Here is an 8536-nt window from a genome sequence, read left to right as displayed (position 1 = left end):
TTCTTAAATTTATTCTTTTACAAGTTCATGCATATGTATACATATATGTTTTTATACATGAACATTCTATATATTTTAATATATTTATTAATTAATTCATATTACATCACAGTTGTTATCACATCCCTTGTATCCTCCCATTCCTCCCTCCCTCCCATTTTCTAATCTCTAAAAATGTAATAATTCCAACAAAACTATTTGGAATTATTTTCCCTGAGAAACAAACTTAATTTTCTATTTAGATTAAAATATCTCTGTTTTAATCTATTGTATAGATGTGTAGTGTTGATTCTACTAATCACAAACCTATCATGTACACTGTTTACTACTCAGAAAGATTTTTTAAAATTGTTTAACTACAATAGAATACAAAAAACAACCATGGCCTATATATTAAATATTTTGTATATTGTGGATGTCTAAATAGGACAACTGCCTTTGTTGTTGATATGTTAATTTTTGATCGGCCATTAGAAACGTTATTTGAGTTCTTCATTTTATGAAAATTTAGCGGCTGTATCTAGGACCATGTTCTGTTTCAAATTCACTGCCCCGGACTTACCACAATTATGCATCTTCAACTGTAAAAATGAAACAGAATGCACGAATTATTTTTTGGCTTGAAGACCAGAAAATCAGACACTGCGGGGCTAAAGACAGAGGTAACTTGTAGCACATCCACGGCAGTAACTGGCCCAAGTCTTAGAAAAGTATCTCAAAGATGTTGACTGTCCCTTCAAGATTCAAGTTCTGCAAGAAGCAACTGAATGGTTTCTTGGTTTAACTGTTAGGACTTGAGCATGGCAATATTGCTGAAAAATACAAGGATTTAGTACCAGACAGCTGGAAAACACTGAGGATGCAATTAAAAATGCAGAGCCATTGATCACTTGGAATGTAAATAATCCTGATTTTATGTCAGGTGTATAGATAGGCTCTGGCTAAAACCTTAGATTCAACTTCAGAATGACTACTTAGTAATGTTTAAGGCAATCGGCATTTTGGTTCAGGAGCATAACACAGACTGCAGCTGCTAAAGCACCTCAAATAAAAGAGGGCTACCTGTTGCTTTAGAAAAACATGCCCTTAGATTTTACACAAGAGTTGCAGCTTTCAGGGAAGTTCCTCAGATCCTGTGGTTGCTTCACATAGAAGAGCTCAGAGAGCTACAAACAAATACTAATGAATCCACAGCAGCTATTCAGGCATAATTGCTGAACCAAAGACAGACCACAGACTGGGGAAAGTTGGACGATGAAACACATCAGGATGTCAGCTGCTCGCCTGTTTAGTGTGATGGGAGCCGTGTACACTGGCATGTGTTTGGAAATCATGTCACATTTTCAAGGGAGGAATCCCAGGAGATTGACTATGTTCTAGAGATTTATCACCACTGATTTTTTTTCTTTTAAGAAGGGTAGAGATAGTATAAAAGAAAGAGAAAAGAAGGAAAGAAAATGTTTGAATGTAGGCCTCAAAATAATATAATAGTAGCCTGAGACAAAATATAAAGAATTATTAATTTGTTTTCTTTCTTGCATGAAAATTCTTATAATGCCAGTATTACTCCATGTTTAATACTGTTATGAGCCAGATGGTTATGCTATTGGAAAAAACAACTTGGTTTTTACTTACAAATGTAATAAATATATAAAAGTATTAATGTACAAACACCTTTACCATCAGTACAGTCACTGCACTGTCAAACATATTTGCCTTCAACAGGAATTTACTCAAAGACCAAGTAAAACACAAAATAAATGGTGCTTTGTTAAACAAAAGAAGGTAAAATATTTTGTTATTAACTTTTTAATGTAATACATTATATTTAAAACCTTAGAAGTTAGAATTTGAATTCTTTTTTAATATAGTTTATTAATTTATTCATATTAAATCTCAATTGATCTTAGAAATCACTGAGCAGTGACAAGATTTTATTTTTTAACAGATAAAGGAATTTGTAGGAAAGTAAAGCTCTGGATGCTCCTAGTAAAAAGTCAATAAAAATAAATTTTATAAAGCTGAAATGGCCGGTTTTACAATGTAAAATTAAGCGTGCTGAGCTTCCCAAGCTACACGTTGAAGGACAGGTGGGGCGCCTTCCTCACACCGCACCACTGCACCGATTCGTCTTGTGATGTGATACTGAGGGCAGTACTATCGAGCGATGATATGAATAGCTCTGCTCACTGGTAATTATATGCTCGGCTTTTATTCAAATATGTGTGTGAAGAGCTTTTCTACATCTTCTGTTGTTTTCGCAGAAAGATTGTAAAGGGATTATTTTCCTGTGCGTGAAGAATTGTGAAGAGATTTTCACGTGAGCAGAGAAGCATTATCTCTGAACACTGAAGAATGACAGTAGATTCAAAAGTTTTAAGGGACACCTTTAAATTTTTTCTTTCACCACTTCTATATGTGTCATGTAAATGGGATTTTAGCTTTCCCCCATCAAGTAAGCAGTCAACACATTGTCATTACAAATGGTGACACTGTGAACACCTGAAGAAAAAAGCTGAATACAAATAATGCCTAATGATTCACATTTATTAAAATGACTTTATCAGCCTTTTCTTTCTTGTTTTTTAGCACAATGTGCTATTGCTCTGAAAAAAATATATATATATGTATATCCCTGACAGTGTAGGCATTAGCCTTCTCTTGGAAGTACAGAAAAATCTGCTGCTTTTTGATACTTAAGATGAAAGAAGCATTCTCTTAAAAAAAAAAAAAAAAAAAGCAAAAGCCCTTGGTGTTTTCTTTCTTTTGTCTTACCATGGAGAATTGGTGTACTCCTTGATTTAAACTTCACGATTGGCTCACAGTTCATCTAAAGATAAACTTCACAGAGACCCTGTGACAAATAGATAGCCATTTCCTATAGTCACTGTACTGTTCTCATCGCAATGACTTTCACAATTAACCTGGGAATTACATAGCCATATAAAAGAGATTCAACTGGGAAGTGTCTTTTAAAATAACAATGACTTTGTTTTACTTTTTTTAAGGGTATACTACTCCAAACCACCATTCATTACAGATTAATGAACAATAATTAATTATTAATTACCGGGAGGAAAGATTACATGCATTTGCCTTAGGCTTGACAAGCTGTCAAGGATTCGTGCCAGGATTGCCAAGCTCAGCAAGTTTCAGAGGTGTGACACTCAACACTCAAAGCTAAATTATATTTCCAAGACTGTAGAGGATGAGTGTGAACAACAGAAGCATTTCCCTTGACTAGGTCTGTCTCTTCTGTGTGAAATAATAAGAATGAGGTGAGATATTTTGCTTATACAGTAATGAGGTTGACTGTTTATCATCAAAATTCTTTCCACTTTTGCCAAAAGAACTGGCTTACGAAAAACAATAAAAAATTGGTAAGTCTCATTTTGAATTATTTTCTAATAAAGAAAACTAGACATTTCTGCAAAAACTGCGGCTTCAAAAATATATTTAGGCATGAGAACTATGAAGTCCACAGATGTTAAGTGTGTCTGAGACACAAGCAAAATTGAGACTTTAGTACATTTTCACTTAAAATTTAATTTTGGTATCCGAGACCTGTGAAACAGAATAGGAAATGAGATATTGTGCTATTCTTACTAAAAGTAGTCCAGCTTAAGTAAAAGAGTTATGATTTTTGTCAGCAACATTCATTTTTGATCATATAAAATACATGCTTTGACCTACATTTTTATCAATACAATATACGTGTAGATCACAAAAATCCTCACCAATTCACTCATGGAATCATGTCAACATGTGGCATACATCTATGTGAATCACAAAGTATAACCACAAAATATTTCACAAATCAATACTTCTGTTTTAGATTATTTAAGCACAGATTCAGCAAATTCACTCATAATGTGCTGTCTTTGTTTTTATTCTTTTTTCCAATTTATTAAAAATAGATTAATTTTCACATAAAATAGCATTATTCTTTCTCTTCCCTCTACTACCTCTAGTTCCTCTGCACCTCTCTTCCAATTCTGGATCCACTCCCTTTCTGTCTCTCATTAAAGAACAAACATACATATACAGGATGATAATAAAACAATATGTGAGATAGGATAAGATAAAACAAAAACTGGAAAATCATAATTGTACTAAAGAAATAGAAGGAAAAAAGCCAAAGAGAAGCACAAGAAAGAGAGACCTGGTCTTTGTTCACACAAGAATACCATAAAAATACTAAATTATATGATACAATATATTATAATAATATATAATTTAATATATGTACGAAGCATCTGTATATGTGTGTGAAATAAAGAACAAATATTATACAATAATAACATGCATTTGTTAAAAATAAGAAAAGCCCTCCATTATATTATGAGACATGGATCTTCCAAATAAGCCCTTGAATTTGTTTTCTGTTGGTCATCTACTGATGGGCATGCAGTTTACTCTTAAGAGTAATTGTTTAATAAGATTCTCATGAGGATAAATTATCTTTTGCAAGTGGTTATTAGTTGGAGATAGTTCCTAAATTAAGGGGTAGGACATATTTCCACTTTGTCCTTCAGATCCAGCACTCCAACTTGTACATACGCTGTAGGAACTGGGTATGCTGCTTCTTTCTCTGTGAGTTCATCAGTTAATCTCTTATGGAGATTTAGAAGGTTTTGTTTCCTTAGTGCCCTCAGATTCATCTGGTGCTTACATTTTTTCTGTCTCCTTCTATATGAGGTTCCCTGAGCACTGAGGGTAAAGGCTTTGTGGAGACATTACTTCTATTAGTTTTGATGAACAGTATATGTTATTTAAGTGCAAGTTGAATAGCATATAGATTTTCTAAGATAGAATATTTAGGACTATCATGCTGAAAATCCAATCTAAGGTCTTATATAATATAATATAAGATAAGATAATATAATAAATATAATATAAAACACACATATATATGTTTTTATATGCTACGGAAGTATTTAACCATTAATCTAGATATCAAACTTGACATCATTTTATAAATTAAAAAAAATAAATTTTACTTTCTTTAAAGGAAAAACAAGAAGTGCATTAAGAACTAAGCATACTTATTACCAAGAACCATGAATTTCCATAACCAACTTACTAAACATAGGCTATTAACCATTTCTCAAGTACATCTATGAGCCTGATGGATATTCCTGTACTGTGGATGGTGCTTATTCTTTTTTTAAGTGCTTACAGTTATTCTTCTATTTTCTTTGTATTCTTTATTTCTTCTAATTTTCATTCTCTTTATGCTACATTGAAAATGCTTAAAATAATAAGTGAGATGAAACATTATAATGAGGTAGGATGTCTTAGAATTATATAACTGCTACAAACAAATGATAAATATTTACAAGAAAGAGAAATACGTGGAATCATTTCCAGAATCTCTCAAATCAGAATTTGATGACCATTCATTATCTGTATCATCTAATAAAAGTTGATTTGTTTATGGAATAATTGTATTGTTGGGTGGTTGAGGAAAACTAGAAAGTACGATCTTGTTGAAAGACTATATCATCACTTGTGTTCTAGAGGGATGTATCTGTCAGCCTTCCTCTTCATGTCAGTCTCTGCTCCCAGCTACATTGAGATGAGTACTTCTGTTTGTACAGGCTGTCCCTCGTATAAAATCAATTCTGCATCACACACATGGCAATGCAGCCATATAACAATGGACTCCAATATCTAAAAACAAACAAAAATAAATTTGCACTAGTTGTTTATTTCACCGCTGTTATCAAATAGCTTAGAGAGGCAAATTAAGAAAGGAGAGGTGTATTGTGGCCCATTATTCAGACACCAAAATTCATCATAGTACTAATGTTTGCTTGCTAGGTGGAGGAAGCTTATGGTGAGGCTTCTTGATGTATTGATGAATAACATACAAACAAAGCAGGAGAGAGACACATGTATCTCTAATCCTGAAGACCTATGCTTAGTCACCTATGCCTGTCAGGTATGTCCCATGTCAAAAGACTCTACAACTTATGCATTTTACTTGGAGACCCACTAAACAAAGCTATGATCCAGTGGTAGATACTTCAAATTGAAACAATAATGTTTTACGTCTAGCTGCATTAAGCTCTTGTACTTTTCATTATCCAAAATGATTCAGTTGAACTTCAACATTTGAAAAGTCTTAACAGTTCAACATTGTCCAAAAATCAAAAGCCCAAAGGTCTTTTGGGCTTACCATTGTTCAGCTCCTCCAGCCAAAATCCAATCAGATAGTACTACAAAGTAAAACAGCAGGATGTACAATGCACTAGGACCTAGAGTCAACATGTCCATTTAAAACTGAGGAATGAGAGAGCATAGCAACAAATCAAAACAAAACAACCCCCCACATACAAAAAAGCCTCAAAAAAATAAAAATAAAAGAGAAAAAGCAAGGAAAGAAAAACAAAGAAACAAAAAATTCACAAGACTGAAGCATAATTGGGACTAAGCAAAGAAAACTTTAAACACTGAAATTTCATGCACTACATCTTGATAATCTGGAAACAGCATATGTGCCTCATAGTACTTAACCCATCCTGCCTCTCTAAAATTGCTATCTGGAAAAGAATATGTGATAGCTTTTCTCAAACCTAGTGGTTCTCTAAGTGGAATCCAGCATTCCTGGAATGTTCACCATGACTGGTTTTCCACTGAAGTTTGGGCTTCACTTTCAATGCTTTAAACATTCATATCTCAAGCACTTGCTGTAGGTCTCCCTCTGCTACATACTACTTGGCTTTTCAGGGTTTTCTTTTTGCAGAGACTGAATACTAGTCTTGTTAAGCCAATTATTCCTGCATTCTACATGCCTGAGAAATAGGACTACATGGAAAATGCCAAGCCCTTCTGTAAGCTCAAAATATACCCAGGCAGTCTTGAAAATTACTCCGGTTGCCAAATGTGCCTGCATTTGTAAATGCCAGTGATTTTATTGAACTTAACATTGCCCTCAGGATATTTTTCATATTTTTCTACTACAAAATGGAAGGTTTCTATATATTGATAACAATCTTCTTAACAAGAACGGACATTTTATGCAAACCTGCTTTATATGCAACTTAACAGGTTTTATATTCGTTTCTTTGCTTGATTGTAAATTTTCTACATCCTTCTGCACTGTTTTTTGATTAGTATTTTCACTTTAAACCTTGGTACAAACAATGAGCAGTAATAATATCACAACCTGGATGTAATACTGTTGGAAACATCCTTGCGTAAACAAATCATTTCAATCCTTTAAATTTTTCATATTTAAAATTTCAGGACATGTTCAAAAGCTATCAAGTATCCTTTAGAAATGTAACATGAATGGGCACTATTCTAGTTGCTTATGAAATCAGTGTTTGTTTGTAAATTCTTATGAAAACAATTGTGCCTGCCCGCACTAACACCAGCATTCTAGTATACAATACTCCTATAAAAACAAATAGCCCAACGACTTATGCATGCAGCTCTCTCAGGATTCTCTAACCAATGATACAAAACACTTCCATATTCTTTCTCCAAGAGACACTTTCAAAAACTATGAATCATATGGTTAGCTTTATTACATCAATGATCTACTTCTTGGTACTGATTTACCATACTAATTATTTTTCTATTTGTCTGACCAGATACCTAGTAAAAGAAACTATAGAGATTCCAAGCTTATTTTGGACCACAAATGAGTTGATATAGGACACCACAGTGAGACGGAATGGTGCCTCAGGTGGTGGAAGGTTGTACCCCAGTGTTTTTCCCCTCATTTTGATAGCAAGTATGTAGAGAGTCAGCATTGAAATAGAAATGGACATAACTTTCATGGCTGGTACAGGAAGACAGCTGTGTGAGCTATGCCTCATATATAAAATGGTCCTGTTGTTTCAAAATTAAAGTGCCAAATTAGCACTACCTAATCATGTTTATGGGGGACGAATCATACTCTGCTTTCAACAACCTCTGTCTTCTTTTACTTTGTTTGGAAGTCTTGTCAAGGTATTTAAAGCAAAACAAAACATGTTATATGCCTTTGCATCTGTTTTCCCTACCTAGGATATCTTATCTGGCATGAGAGGAAGAGGCCTAGTCCTCCTGTGACTAGATGTGCCAAGGTGTATTGCTACCCATGGGGTGCCTCTGAGAAGAAGGGGGAGAATGGGAGGGGATGAGAGTGGGACTGGGAGGAGAGGAAGTAGGGCTGGGTTGGGGCTGTAAAGTTACAAAATAAATAAATTAATGGGGAAAGATAAAAATAAAAAAATAATGGCAACAATGTGTTGGTGGTGTTTCTCTTAAAGTATGTTTTTTTAACAATATATATTTGTTTTCTGTGTGGGCTGAAATTGCTATCCACTCTCTATTGTTTAATACTGAAAGAATACTTACCATTGTTTCAAAAAATTGATCAGTCCTTTGTAAAATACTTTCATAACCTGGTCAGTATTAGACAGTGGACAGGTGTGGAGGATACCCTTAATCTTTCAAAATATCATTGACATTTATTACAGAAACAAATTATTATTAGGAAAATGATTATTGGCCATAGAAAAGAAAGACAAAAAGTAAGTCC

General features: G+C 33.8%; 1 pseudogene; it reads left to right on the top strand.

The window, feature by feature from the left end:
• Nucleotides 1-528: 528 nt before the first annotated feature.
• On the top strand, nucleotides 529-1258 carry LOC127202023 (RNA transcription, translation and transport factor protein-like; annotated as a pseudogene).
• The last annotated feature ends 7278 nt before the right edge of the window (nucleotides 1259-8536 follow it).

Source organism: Acomys russatus, chromosome 18 (genome assembly GCF_903995435.1).
Source record: "Acomys russatus chromosome 18, mAcoRus1.1, whole genome shotgun sequence".
Lineage (NCBI taxonomy): Eukaryota > Metazoa > Chordata > Mammalia > Rodentia > Muridae > Acomys > Acomys russatus.
This window is presented reverse-complemented; position numbering and strand designations above follow the sequence as displayed.